This window comes from Magnolia sinica, chromosome 19, assembly GCF_029962835.1.
Source record: "Magnolia sinica isolate HGM2019 chromosome 19, MsV1, whole genome shotgun sequence".
Classification (NCBI taxonomy): domain Eukaryota; kingdom Viridiplantae; phylum Streptophyta; class Magnoliopsida; order Magnoliales; family Magnoliaceae; genus Magnolia; species Magnolia sinica.
Window position 1 is genome coordinate 19,059,478 of NC_080591.1, and position 16,159 is coordinate 19,075,636.

A 16,159-nucleotide genomic window follows, 5' to 3' on the forward strand; every position below is an offset into this window, starting at 1 on the left:
TTCAGTTTCAAATTTCTCAGATTGTGTAATAAGATTGGATTGTTATAGATGTTTGCATTCAGCTTCACTTTCAATTTCAGATTCAGATTTCAGAATTAGTTTGGACTGGTATACATGTTTACATCCAGTTTCAGTTTCAGATTTCTCAGATTGCATAATCAGATTGAATTGTTGTAGATGTTTACATTCAAATTCACTTTCAGTTTCAGGTTCAGATTTCATATTTAGTTTGAACTGGTATACATGTTTACATCCAGATTTCAGTTTCAGATTTGTCAGATTGTAGAATCAGATTGGAATGTTGTAGATGTTTACATTCAGATTCACTTTCAGTTTCAGATTCAGATTTCAGATTTAGTTTGAACTGGTATACATGTTTACATGCAGTTTCAGTTTCAGATTTCTCAGATTGCAGAATCAGATTGAATTGCTTTAGATGTTTACATTCAAATTCACTCTCGGCTTTAGTTTCAGATTTCAGATTTAGTTTGAACTGGTATACATGTTTACATCCAGTTTCAATTTTAGATTTCAGAATCAGATTGAACTGATATAGATGTTTACATTTAGTTTCACCTTCGGTTTCGGTTTCAGATACCAATTTTTGCTAGAACTAGCATATAGAAGAATGACTTTCGGATTTCAGATTGCAGTTTCCGTTTAAACTTCATATTTGAGAATTGGTATAGATGAATCACTATGGCTATTTAGTTAATCTGTTTTAGTTTCACAATCAATTTTATATTAGAGATTCAGCTTTAACTGGTATATATGTTTAGTTTCAGTGATGTAGGGTATGTTATATATTTTGGCCCAACTTCCTCATAGTTGGAAAATTAAATATTTTGGGCCAGTTTAAACTGTTTACTCCTAATTTTCTCTCATATTTCCGTAAGTTCAGAAGATTAAATATTTTGGGCCAGCTTAAACCGTTTACTCCTAGTCGAACTCCAGATTCTGACGGTAACCGAGATGGGGATGCATCAAAGAAACGTATGAGGCCTCCTCATCCCTGCGATGTACTCGGCATCTCCCTTAATACTGTTACAGAGGCTATGCATGATTTGGGCCTAGGCAAGGAGGTAAACCAGAAGTACTTGATGTTTTTGAAGAGGTGAAAGGGTTGACCAACTCAGAATTTATCGAAGTTGGTCAGCTGTTGAGCAGGGACGAGAAGCTGGCATCGTTCTTTGTCAATCTCCGACTCGAGAGGCGCGTTGAGTGGCTGAGGAGAACAGTCCACAAGAACGATCTCAATGCAGGAGTTGGGTCAATCTGACATGCTCTTACCCGTCGTTGTGTTGATCTGTTGTTTTGTGGGACTGTAATAACTTTTTTATACGCTGGTGACTTTTTTTTTCTGGATTTTTTGGATTGATACAATTGGTATACGATGTATACCAATTTGAATGGTGCGGTAATACTCTAACTTTCTAGTTTAATATAGTTTATATATGTTCTGCCACATGCTTGTTGCTCAGTACATTAAGATAGATAAAGCCACACACATCGTATAGATGAAGGGTACGTACTATCAGTTATTTGAAATTCAAATCCTCTGATCATATTTTTGATTTATTTGTTACGGGACAATTTTCTATATTTAGTATACGCACATTCAGACCTGTTGCACCTTGAACATGCTAATAATACACATGTCAATGCAGATGTCAAAAGAGAAGTACTATGTTGTTCTCGTGGGCCGTCGACTGGGCATTTATCTAACGTGGGACAATGCTAGGCTGGAGGTTGAGGGATTTAGCGGAGGGAGACACCGGGCATTTAAGGATTGGAGGGAAGCAGTTTCTTGCTGGGAGAGTTACTTCGGTGGGACTAGTGCACAATTGCAACCCGTCACAGAAACTCATGCGGCTCATGTCGCCGCACAGTTAGACGAGGTCGACATCCATCGTTCATCGACTTCGTCATCCATCAGACGACCTGGGCCATGGTCTCTAGGTCCACAATGACTGATGATCTTGCCCCATATTGTGGAGAGACTTTCTGTGGACTTTTGATTGGCATTGTCGTTATTTTCTTCGCGCTACTTATCATTATTAAATTCTGGCTGTAGAGGTTCTACAACCGAATGAATATTATTTTTTACATTTTTTTTGGGATTTTGATTGTATGCTTTTGCTATCTTTAGCTATATCTGCAGATTGTATGGTTTTTTTTATTATTATTATCTATCTTTGATTGTAGATCTATGTTAGATTTTGATCCATTTTTTAAATTTTATTAATCATCCGATTGTATGGTTTATATCTTTTTTGGTATGGATTTGACAATCACTATCGAAATGGTCAAATGGCCCACAGTACTGTGGAGTACGTGTATGTAAGGATGAGATTGCGTCCTACTCTCACCCGGACGATAATTTGTCCGTGCAGGGTGCTATGGGGGCCACCGTGATGTAAGTAATTTATCCACACCGTTGACCATTTTTATATGATTATTGTAAGGTATGATCTAAAAAATGATTCGGTTTCAGGGCTTACGTGGACTAGAAAGTGGGGATTGAACGTCCACCATTTATGGTGGGCCCCACAGATCCCAGCCTTGACGGATTACCGTCCATGCGGGGGTAGGACGCAATCCGCGTCTATGTGCCATTGTTGGAGGGAGAAAACCTTACGACATCATGGTGGGGCCCACAACAGACCATTGCAACAGTACTGGCCACATAAACATTTATAAAGCAATCCTGGGATGGGATCTGCCCAGCTAAACAGATAGATGTGTAAAATTCGGAGGGATTGCTGCAATCCCACGGCTAACCAAACAGGCCAGATGTGTATGATCCTGGGATATGGCCCACATCCCACGGACGACCCAAACAGACCCTTCATTTCCGTCCCGGGATTGGTCCATCCCATGGGATTCCCAGCAGTCCACTGACACCACCATCATTACCTTAAAATTGATCCCATCCCTCCTAATACCATGGGATCTACCCGGCCAAACAGGCCCTAAGAAATCAATAAAATTATTCTTTTAAGTCTCTTATTCTCTCTAAGAATTAGATTCTATATTTTTTGTTGCACTTCTATTGCTCACATTCCTCCATCATGATTTTCGCCGCTTCTTGCATCCTCTATAGGAATATTATCAAATTCATCAGGCCATTCTCATAGGCGATGAACGTACTTCTTATCTTGGATGGTCAGTTTCTCAATAGAATGAGCTATTTAAACTCAGTAGACAATTATTCGGACACTTTCACAACTTATGCATTTAACAGGTATCATTCTCATAAAATTTTCACAAGATACATATATCAATGCATAAATAGGCCAATGTATGAGATTTGCCACCACATTCTTAGTATTGTTAACCAATTGACTAATAGGGTCCATTCTATTTCACCTCAGCATGCCTATACCGACCTAGACTACATATGGCAATCCTGATCTTGGGTGGTCATCTACATACAGGGCGTAAAAGCCTTGTGTATTGATCAACCCTCCCACTATAAGCAATCACCCGGCCTCGATCAATGGGTAACGATTATGAGCTAGTTAAACTCCTTTCTCGCTCGATTATCAATCTGATGTGGAGGCCCTATTAGTACCAACTAAAGTTGTAAAGTTGCACCTTGGGACCTTTTCTCCCATCTATTTAAGGAATATCTAGTTCCTTAAGCTATCTAGCATTCACGCTTAGGAAATACTACTCTTCATTCTTCTAGCCTTTCTCAAATTGATATTTGCAAAGAGCATTCTAATTCGAGATATGATCACTGTTATGAATGCGAAGTAATGACATGTATACGAAGGAAAATATCCTACCCAAATTGAGTAATTGGCATGTATAGTATTTTTTTCTTTATGTTTAACCGGTAACGTCTCAACATGGCCTTGCATATGGTTTCTTGGACATGACTAAAAATTCAAATGGTGGCTAAAACGCAAAGAATGAAGAAATTCTGATCCAAAATGTAACACCCCGTACATTCCGTACCATTTTCTATGCATATTTACACGATGATTGATGCCCTTAGCTAGACTTGGATTGGTCATTCATAGTACGCACCCAACCGACCGGGAACCCATGACCTTGAAACCTATCTCATATCGACCGCCCCGTCGCTGCGATCGCGTATGTACCACCCGTGCGTCTGTACGATACCCCGTTAGTGAGATACGCCGTGAAGAATCATTAATATATCATGTGCGTGATGCGTCATGTACTTCATTCCACACATGTGCACAACACATGCACATGCCATACATGAGTGAGAAATCTCTACCCATGTGTGTGATGTCACACACCCATACCTCTCCCTCTCTCATGTACACCTCAAGTCAACTCTTTTCCATGTCACACCTTAAGTATGATATCATCACACCATGCCATCCCATGCTCCTTTAATACACCATTAACTACAAATCATGAACTAATTGTAATAATCTTAGTCTAAGATAATCAAGATCACATTAATTAAATCTGACCACATTTTAACAATTTTTCTACATATATCCCTTCATTCCTTAACATTTCACCATTTTTCTACACACACACATACAGAGAGAGAGAGAGAGAGAGAGAGAGAGGAGTGATCTTGGTGGGCCATCAATTCTATCAATCACATCCCTTTCATTCATCTCAACCATCCATGTAATTCATCAAGGTGAGTACACCCACCCTACTTATTCTTATTTTGTTTTTGCTGTGTACTTATGTATGGTAGAGATGATGTTGATGATAATGATGTGATCAACAATGTAGAAGTATAGGAGAATGCATATAAAAAGGTGATTTAATAGTTGTGATGATATGATGATAATGATGCTATCTTGGTGTGGATGCATAGGAAATATATATATATATATGGGAAAAGGTACTATGCGCTCGACCTCATGAGTCCGTCCCATGAGGTCGAGCTGTGTGGGCCCCACCGTGATGCGTTTCAAACATCTACCCCATCAGTCAGATGCACCATTCCATTGTGGGCCTAGGTCTCAAAAATCAAGTCAATCCGTGACTTGTGTGGGCCACACCACATACAGAAGTGGGGAGGGGCCATGCACCATTAAAACATTCATAATCATTTTTTGGGACCACCGAGATGTGGTTTGCAAATCCAGCCCATCCATTATGTGTGTCCCACTTGAATGAGGGTTCAGACCAAGTTTCAACAGCATTCAAAACTCAGGTGGGCCCCACCAAGTGCTTTTATATGTTTTAACAGTGTCTTCACATGATTTTAGATGGTATGGCCCACCTGAGTTCCATATAAGACTCATTTTAGGGATATCCCATAATTTAGAGGGGACCCATCACATGCACGGTGTTGATGGTCGACACGCATCACGGTGGGGCCCACACAGCTCGACCTCACGGGAGCTTATCATGAGGTTGAGCGCATAGAACCTTACACACACACACACACACACTGTTCTAGACTTCTTGTGGGACCCATTGATAGTGGGCCCTACCAAAATATTACTATGTCATCCAAACTGTCCAAGAATGGTCCCCTTGGGCTGGCCCAACTCTCACACGGACATATATCCATATGCACATGTGCACACCACACCCAAATAAATAAACAAATAAATAAGTAAATTAAAAAAAAAAGAAAAAAAAAAGAAAAAAAAAAAAAAAGAGGAGTGGACGCTGTTGCTGAAGAGGGAAGGGGCTGTGGGTCCCCAAAAGGCTGCACCCATGATGTATATATTCAATCCACGCTGTCCATTTAATTTCCCAGCTCATTTTAGCCATAGAGCCAAAACATGAAGACAATCCAGATCTATGGTAGGCCACACCATCAAAAAGACTTTTTTAATAGTAATAAATGGTTGGAGCCCACTGATGTTTCTATACACCAAAATATATCAATAGCTCATTAGACCTGTTACGAGCCCAAGAACTCAGTAGACGGAGTAGATTGTCCTTCTGTGGACCCCACCTAGGAAAAACCACTGAATAAAAAAAAGAAAAAGAAAATATAGGCGGACTGCTGACGTCCAGCGTCCGGACGCTGCAGCGTCTGCTGCTTGGGTAGGCAGGGACCGTGGGTCCCATCTATAGGCCCCACCATGATGTATGTCAAACATCAGCACCGTGCATTTGATGGGTCCCCTCTTAACAATGGGGTATGCCAAAAATCATCCGTATAAGGAACTCAGATGGCCCACACCAAAAATAAAAAAATAAAAAAATATACACACACACATATAAAGCTGAATAAATCCATGGGTCTGATCATGAGTTATGTGTTATATCCAAACCATCCATCCATTTGACGAGTCATCTTAAGGCTTGAGAAGAAAAATAAGATAGATCTAACTATCAAGTGGGCCACACCACAAAAGTAGATGGAAGTGAACGTCTACCATTGGAACCCTTTTTGGGTTAGAAGTTTTGGACCAATATGAAATTTGTCTTTCACCTTAATTCAGGTCTTTGTGACCTTATGAACAGATTGGATGGAAAATAAACATTATGGTGGGCCCTGTGAATGGTTTAACGGTGAAATCATTATCCTAACTGCTAATTGAGGTGAGGTCTAGATAATTTTTGGTTATGATTCATTTTTGGATAATTTTATAAAATGATCTCTAAAAATAGATGAATGGTGTAGGTATAATAAATACATCACTTTATGACCCATGTAACTTTGATCTCCTTCAACTGTTCATACAACTCGGAGCTCAAGTATATAAAAGCACTTGTGGGGTCCACTTGAAATTTGGATGCATCTAAAACTTGGACTGACCCCTCAACTAAGTGGTACACACATAATGGATGGGCTGGATTTGTGATCCACGCCTCAGTGGCCCAACAAGTAATCATGAATGTTTTAATAGAGGGTAATCCTCTCAACTTTTATGTGTGGTATGACCCACATGTGCCACAGATTGACTTGATTTTTAGCCCCAGGCCCACCATGGATTGGTGGCCTATTAATTATGTAAATTGGATTGATATGTGAATGGTCCGGATCTTTGTTAAAATTTTTATATATTGATGGTGTACAATCATGTGACCATGTAGTGCGTGGACAATCTACAATTGATTTAAGTATGATGAATACATAACCCCATGAGCTCCACCACATAGAACCCATGTGAATTCCATTGATGTGTAGGCCCAAGAATATTAAGGCTCATTTTGAGTGAATGTCATGTGGGCCCATCAGTAACAGCCTTGTTTGGGCCAACTATTGGCCCTTTTCGGCAAGAGTTTCTTATCTATATGTATTAAATGTATACTATATTGAATCATGTGAAATTGTGTTGTGTGTATAACCTTTCACCACTTGATATGTGATATACGTTGTATTATGTTGCTGCCTTAGATTACCTAATTATATAATAAGTGCATAACCTTTCACCACTTGACACTTTGGTTAGAGTACGGCCCCAAGTAGTAGGATCATATGACATGTGTTTAAACCCATAAACGTGTTCAATTATAACAAATATGTAGACTTTAGTGGTGTGAGGATGTGATGTACGTGTTTGGCCCCTTAATCATGTGGGCATGTGATGTATGTATTGCCACCTAATCATATGCAATTGTGGACCATATGTAGTCGTCTAACCGTATGATTGTGAAATGCACACAAGGCTAACCAATGACATGAAGTCAGGTGGCATTGGTGACCACCCAATGATATGACCACATGCTTATGGGCATAGCCATAGTCACCTAAACCATAAACAACTGGGTTGCACGTGCAGATTTTCTTAGTCATGAGACTTATGATATAGGTTGAATTATAAAATTTGATAATGGAGTGGCCCTCAGTTTGGTGTCATGTGACATAATACAACCCTTACATTATGTTTATAGGTGAGGCAAATGCGGGGACCACTAAACTATATCTGATGTGATGGAAGCTAGTTCTTGGCCTCTTGATCATGTGACACCGAGTCCGAGTCATTCTCCATATGAAGTATTGAAAGGTTACAGTTTAAGAGTTAGTGTAACCGGGAATGGTGGGTATGCTTGTGATTGCGTCTTGGATGCTTTGAGATGCGATCACTAAACCAGGATACTAATTATATGTTAACTTAACCAAGTGAAATTATGGCATCGACAACCTGACCATGTGGGAGCTTAATAAAGTGGTTACCCATAGATGTATGAGTTATGATAAGTAACCACGTGACTTTAAATTATTTATTAATGGCAAGTAGAGTGACATTTGTGTGGCCACTCAACCATATGAACTTTTGATAATGGAGTGGCCATAAGACCATGTGGGCATATGAGAATTGTGTGATTACTCAGACTTATGGACCATGCGAATGGTGTAACCTCTTCGGTATGTGAACTTAAGACGTTTGTCAAATTTATTATGGACTCTACCTTGATATAAGTATTGCATATTTCACCATTTATCCATTAGGCTAGCAAATTTTAAAACAAAATGACCTACATCCAATTCCTAAATAAGTCGGACGATATGAAATAGTGTTAATTGAATGTATAACTTCTAAACACTTGTGAACCCACTCTATGTACGTATTTTATCCACACTGTCCAATTGTTTTGCTAACCAAACAGTTTGATGATGGAGCCCACTGATGTGTGCCTTGTGCATCTGAACTGTTCTTCCTCATACTACCTTAATTTATGTGAGTTACGTATATTATCTACTTGTTGGGACCCACCGTAATGTTTATGTGTGGACCCATCTACTTACAGTACTACTTGGAAGTAGAACCCACTACGTTGTATGAGACAAACCCGTATTATCCAACCGTGACTAACTCTTATGTGTATATTATATACCAAGTCGTTCAACTTAGGGCTCACTATATCTTATGAAGTTTACTTGTGCCTTCCAAACCATTGTAGAACTACTACAATAATTATTTGCAAATCCAATCTACTAACAACCCACGTGAAGGTGAAGTCCACTATATTATATGAGTTTCGTCAGCACCATCCATCTTGTGGCTCATTTACTATATGTTATAATTATGCCTTTCATCTCATAATCACTTGGTGCATATATTTTGCGTCACCATCACTCATTAACCATAAGGCCTAGTTAGGGTATCACCAAAACCACTAATGGAATATCTATCTTGCGAAGAATATAGTGTAACTCTTATTACAATTAATGCTCGTGATTATGATAGTTATGGATGATATTAGTGATGTCAGTAATTGTGGTTAATAGAAGTATGTGATTTAATACTTGATTAATGTTGTTCCACTCCCTAGCATACTAAATTCATCTACTTAACCATGTTGATATTGATTGTACTCATGTACTATGGAATGATGGTATGTGCAAGTGTACTTCAATACATTTGTTCATGTGTAAGACATGTCCCCTTCAGTTTAGTCACATTATCATGAATTGAAATAGTTGATAGTGGCATATGATGATTATACGTCATTTTGCCTTAAAGGTTAAGTAGACCCTAAACTCATGACATTATATACATACCACATGCACTTGAACGTATGTCTTATCATGGTTGCTTGAATTCATGTATAATTATAACATACATGATGATCGAAATATCACAGTCGTGCCGTATAACATGAGTTGGATCTTGATGATGAAATGTACATCTATGACGATGACTTGGGTTATTCCTGAAAATGAACGGGACACCGTAAGTGTGAAAATAGTAGGGGATGATGTGCCCCTTGGGTTGAAAATCCCTAAACCCCTATGTTAGCTAGGGTTGCCTTACTGTCGGACCGAGTGGATACATGGGTCATGGATTTGACTCCCACTGACAAAGTCGGGTTGAGAAGAGGTGGGTCCAACCTGCTTAAGGGCTGAGGTGTAAACAGGGACCGGTCTGACTCGCCAACGAGGAGAAGTGCGAATAAAGTCCGCTACTGGCAAGCCGGGTGGAAGTCCACCGCAGGGCGAGTATGTGAGGTCGATTACTGGTGTCTGATGCATAGGTGTCGACCACGGTGTTTTTCATGATATACAGTTGGTGGAAGTCCACCACAGGGCGGGTATGCGAGGTCAATTACTAGTGTCTGGTGCATGGTGTCGACCATAGTGCTTCCCGAGATATACAGCTATGATATGGTATGACAATGTGATGATGATGATGTGATTACGGATGCGTGTAATACGGATATGGCTGTGGTAAAGAAGAAATGAAAACATGACTTGGTGATGCTGGTAGTATTGACTCGGAGTATTACTATGATGCATATGCATTGCATTGGCATTGACATCATACTTTACGTGCTACACGCCTTTCACATATATGATTTCCTTGTAGCATATTTATCTTGCTTGCATGTAGAACACACTGCACACACGTGTGTACTCACTAAGCTTTTTGCCTAAGCTTCTTATTTTCCTTTTTTTTTTCAGGGCTGGAGTAGCTTGGAAGACTTAGCTTTCTCGATGCATTGCATCTATTTTTCAATTTGGCAATGTTGACGTTATGTACCTTTTGTAAAGCATTATACTTGTAACCATCAGAATTTATAATGGAGAGTGTTGCTTGGTATTTTGATCATGGATTTTCATGCTCAGGTATTATTATTATTATATATATATATATAACCAAAAAAAAAAATCAGTCAAAAATCTTTCTTGTAGTGTGTCGAACTCAGGACCTGGTGTATGGAAGCCGAGTGCCGGATTCGGGGCATCACGGAAGCTGTCTGTCCTTGGATTTGGGTTGTGACACAAAATATTGGTTATATAAAAATTTTCATTTATCCATAAACATTTGTGTAAGCTCCAAAATCAAGAAAAGATTCTGTCTAATGGATAAAATTGTTGGATTTGACAATTTCTTCGTTAGTGGTCCAATCAATAAATTTAATGGTATAAATTTAGAGATTTGTAATAGTTTTCAAATAATGGGGTTCATTGTAGAAATGCATCGAGTTATGTGGAGCCCGCGTCTTTAGACTCAATCATATTATTAAACGTTTCTACATGGGCCATGGTAGGGCTCACATAAACAATCATTATCACATAATAAAGTTCTAAGAATTTCCACAACTATATTCCAAATGTCTCAATACATGTTGTATGTGTGTGTAGAAAATTTCCCCTGCGCATCTGTGCACAAATAGCCTCTTGCACACCTTAATATCATCCATCCGATTTAGACAACAGTTGAGATGAAGTTTTCTATTAGGGTATTTCCCGTGCGGGCTAGAAGTCCAAGGAAGTGGATTACATACTGAGTGACTCAATACGTTTAAGTGTAATACCCCGGGTATACCCAATGGCCGGCAACACATTTATGCATGTCTCAACTACTAGCTTGTAAGCAACCTTCACGCCCGTAATAATAGGTACCCCACATCTCTTCCACGCCTGAGTGCGCTTCGTCCCGAGCCCTAAAGCGGACTCGAAATGTTCGTGCATAGTACGCACCCGGGTGACCCAAACCTTAAGTCCTTAAAACCCCAAATATATTGATCGATGCATCACTGCAATCACAAAGTATCATTGGTTTGTCCGTGTGATGCTCTGTTTGTGAGAGATGTCCCTAATAACCCAAGTGTTCATGCATAGTATGCACTCAGGAGACCCAGACCCTAAGACCTCATAACCCTCACCATATCAACCGCCACATCGTTGTAATCGCGAATGTACCATTCGTTCATCCGTGCGACACTTCATTTGTGAGATAGACTCCAAAGAACTCGAGAACACAAGTGCATAAAAACTCATGCGCGCGCGCACACACACACACCTCATATGAGCTTATGCCCATAGCCCATGACCTACTGTAAAAAGCACATTCCATGCCTTAGTGGAGAATGTCAACACTCCCCACTTTCTTAACCCACACCTCACCATGATGTCATGGTCCACTCACCACACATGCATCACATGCACATTCTTCTTATGACACATCACCATCCCATGCATGAGTCACGACCATGCAATGTCATCATACCCTACTAACTAGCTAACCTAAGTAAATTAACTCATCTCCCTTAGCCTAGAGTTATCTTTTTACACAGAAAGTAGTTGCCCATTTATAGTAAGAAAAAACTAAAGAAGAGAGAGAGAGGAGAGAGAAAAAAATGGGAGAGAAAGGGGGGGTAGGAGGAGGTGGGCCACTAATGCAAGAGCATTTTCACACTGGGCTCGAGTGGGGTCGCTCGTGGGATGTGGGGACACACTCGAGGTGGGTGACCCACGTGATTTGGAGCCCACGGGGGAGGTCTCGTGTTCGAGACTCCTTACCAAGGGTGATTAATGCGCATTTCACATCGAGCTCGAGTGGGGTAGCCTGTGGGATGCGGAGACATACTCAGGGTGGGCGGCCCATGTGATTTGGGGCCCATGAAGGGGGTTCGGCCAAGATCCTAACCCATGAGATATGGGGCCTAGGCTATGAGATAAATGGATTAATTCGTCATACTCTAATAGTTCGAGCTTTTAGAGCAAGTGGTTAATTGTCCTGCATCAACCACCATTAGAGAGAAGATTAAAGTCATTCAACCTAAGGTGGTTAGTGTTAATGCACTGATTTGTGCACATGTTTTGTCAATCATATGAGTCTATGTATTATGTAGTTGATTAAGTCATTGGAAGTTGAAGACTGGAGACACAAAATGGATAAAAAAACATCAAGGAGTAGAGAATGAGTAAATGAGGTGCTTGAGTGTCCCGAACCCTTAGACCCAAAACAACCTTAGCTTCTAGATGATCCTAATCTTACTTGGTAAACCTTGTTTGATCACCAAATAGCCTTAAAAGCCCTATTGAAACAAGCTTAGATAAGCTATAGAGGTCCCGAGTTGTTGGAAACCAAACTTCTCAAAAATTAATGATATGTGCACCATATTCATTTTTTTAATATGTACTTATTGGCATGTCCATGATTTATAGAGCTTTCCAACAAGCTTTTGGAACAAAATTGGATTTGGTCGATTAATCGAAGATGTCGTTTTTTGCTCATTTTTTTACCATTGGAACTTGGTTCATTTATATAAAGCATTTGGTGTTTGGGCTTTTAGAGGGGCTTTTGGTGTAATAGAAGCCTAGGTGATTCCACATTCATGTACTTCATCATAAGTCTTTAAACCCTCCAGATCTAAGTCATCTTCCTTGTGATTTATCACTTAAATGAGCATTCCAAACTCTTCTTGAAGATGAACTTGATCACCAACTTGTTCTAACGATTAGACTTATGCTAGTAGGTATAATCCCTTTCTAAACCCTCTAGAATACCCATCTACGTGAATCTGTTAGGATTTTAACTTCTCATTAGTTGTAGGAAATTCCATCACCTCCTTTGCCTTGGTTACCACATTGGAATATCACATATAAGGCAAACGTTCGTAGGAGCTAGAGCCTTGGCATCGACGATTGGGGGAGCAATTGAGAAGCGAATTTGGGCATGAGAGAGTATTGAAAAAATATCTCAAAATGGTATATCAAAAAGGGCTCAATCTGATAAATAAGTTGTCATTTGTAAGAGTCTGCATACACTCATTCATTGTGTAGAATTGAGTATAAGAGTTTGTGACCTAAATTCGAATAGGTTCTTGTGCAGGACATAGGCTCTTGTGTAAAGTCGAATTCACAGACATGGGTGTGTACGTGGTCCACCGAGCATGGGTGTGTACGTGTTAGTTTCCATGGGAACCTCCAGCGGGAGTGTACGTAGGTCATTTGATTAAGACTACTATTGGTTGTTAGTTAGTCGATAGAAAACCAACTAAAATCTCTTGCGGGAGCCACTGACATGGGTGAGTATGTGTAAGTCCATGTGTAGGCCACCAACACGGGTGTTCGTGGGTAAGTCATTATGTAAGCCTTTGGAGGGAGTGTGCGCTTGTAAAGGTTAGAACCTTAGAGGTGAATATGATTTAAAACCTCCGATAGTGAATACCGATACACTCAAGGAGAGTGCGTCCGTCAAAAGTGGAGTAGGAAAATTGAACTACCATATATACTTGTGTTTGTTATTGTGAATGTTTGGAATTCTATTTCATGTTTATGTGTTTGATTAGTTAAATCATATGAATAATTAAATTGAATTATATGCTAGACATTTAACTTTTAACCACACACAAGCACACCATCGATCTCTAATAAACTAGTTGCTTAATTGTCATATTTTTTGTAGTCTATGTGATTAGACCCACTTTGGCTTCAAAGCTTTTGTGTTAAAATTACATTCTTAGTTATAATTAGAAATTTATTTAAGTAGGCAGTCATGATTTGAATTGTATAATTTTTAATTAGTCTTAATTACCCCCCTCTAGGACATAACCATAATTATATAGTTGTGCCAAGCTTTCGCATGCGTTGTGGTAGGCTCTTAATCTCCCCACGGAATTTCAATTGGTATCAAAGCGGGTTGCTCTTCAAGGACTTAACTATATATAGTAAGATCCGAAAATGAGCTTTTGAATGATCTCCACATATGAAGGGATATGAGGACTTAATAGATAAATCTGAGGAGTTAATCCTCATTATTGAGCCAAAATGAAAATTTTGAGAAATCTTGCCTCATTAGTGTGCTTATAGTTAAACCTGAGGATTTAGCCTCATTTTCTCTTGATAGTTTAGCTCTAAAGTCGCTTAATTTTAAGCATCATATGTTTATTGTTAGTCTATCATTAGTCATTGTTAGGCGATAGATAAGCTCCATATTTTTAATGACATATGCACTATATTCCTTTGTTAGTACGTACTTATTGGTATGTCCATGATTTATAGAGCTTTTTATTTTTCGTACTTAATTGGTATATTCATGTAATTATTTATTTGTCAAATACTGACAAAATGGGGGAGAAAGATCAAGTCCCATCAAAACAAATTGAATTATGTTTTTCATGGTTTGTTTGTTGTTGCAAGGAATTGATGATGACAATGAAAGCAATTATGGAGGAGCAATGCAGTTTATATGCCTTTATTGTATTTGAGTTGTATATCTTTTTATTGGGCATGTAATATTTTGTTGTTGTTTTGGTTTCTCATTGGTATGGACCACAACAAGGTTTAGGTTAGGTTTTTGTTGTGTAATTGACAAAGATGGAGATTGTTAGTGCACTAATTTGTGCAATTATTTTGTTAGTCATATGAATCTGTGTATCATATAGTCGGTTAAGCCATTGGAAGCTGAAGACCGAATACACAAGTGGACAAGAAGCATCAAGGAGTGAAGAACAGGTAACTGAGGTGCCTTTGTTTCCCTAACCCTTATACCCAAAACAACCTTAGCCTCTAAATGATTCTAACATTTTATTGATAAACCTTGTTCGATCATCACATAGCCCCTTGATATCTAAGCCATTTTCCTTGGCAATTTTATCATTTAAATGAGCATTCCAAGCTACTCTTGAAGATGAACTTGATCTCCACCTCTTTCAAATGATTATACACATGCTTATAAGTACAATGCTTATCTAAACCCTCTAGAATACTCATTTAGGTGAATCCCTTAGAATTTCAATTTCTCATTAGTTGTAGGAGATTCCACTACCCCCCTTGCCTTGGTCACTACATTGGCACATCACATGCAAGGCAAACGTTCGTAGGAGCTGAAGCATCGACATCAATGATTGAGGGAAAAATTGAGAAGCGGATTCGTGCATAGGAGAGCATTGAAGACACATCTTAAGACGACGCATCAAATGAGGCTCAATCTAACAAGTAAGTTGTCATTTGTAAGAGTCTGCATATACTCATTCCTTATGTAGGATTGAGTGTGAGAGTCTATGACCTAAACTCAAATAAGTTCTTGTGTAGGACCTAGGCTCTTATGTAGGACTGAATTCACTGACACAGGTATGTACGTGGTCTACTAGCAACAGGTGCGTATACGTTAGTCTCCATAGGAGCCTCTGGCAGGAGTGTACGTAGGTCATTAGATTATGACCGCTAATGATTGTTAGTTAGCCAATTGAAAACCAGATAAAGTCTCTAGGGCGAAATTTCTTGACCCGTTTGTTAAATGGGTCGAGCTTGGGCAAACCTTGAGAAGTACTGAACCCGACACATCGCCCGACCTAATGTTGAAACATGACTAAACTAGGTCAATCAATGGTTGAAGCATCCATTATGTGAGGCCATCATCCTAATGGATGGTCATGGAAAAGAAAACGAACCATTAGATTGAAAGGATCATCACGACGGTGCCATTTTAGGGCTGCAACTTGGGTTCGGGTTGAACCCAACTGACCCAATGCGAGTTGAGGTTGGGTTGTCAAGGTCCTCGGGTTGGGTTTA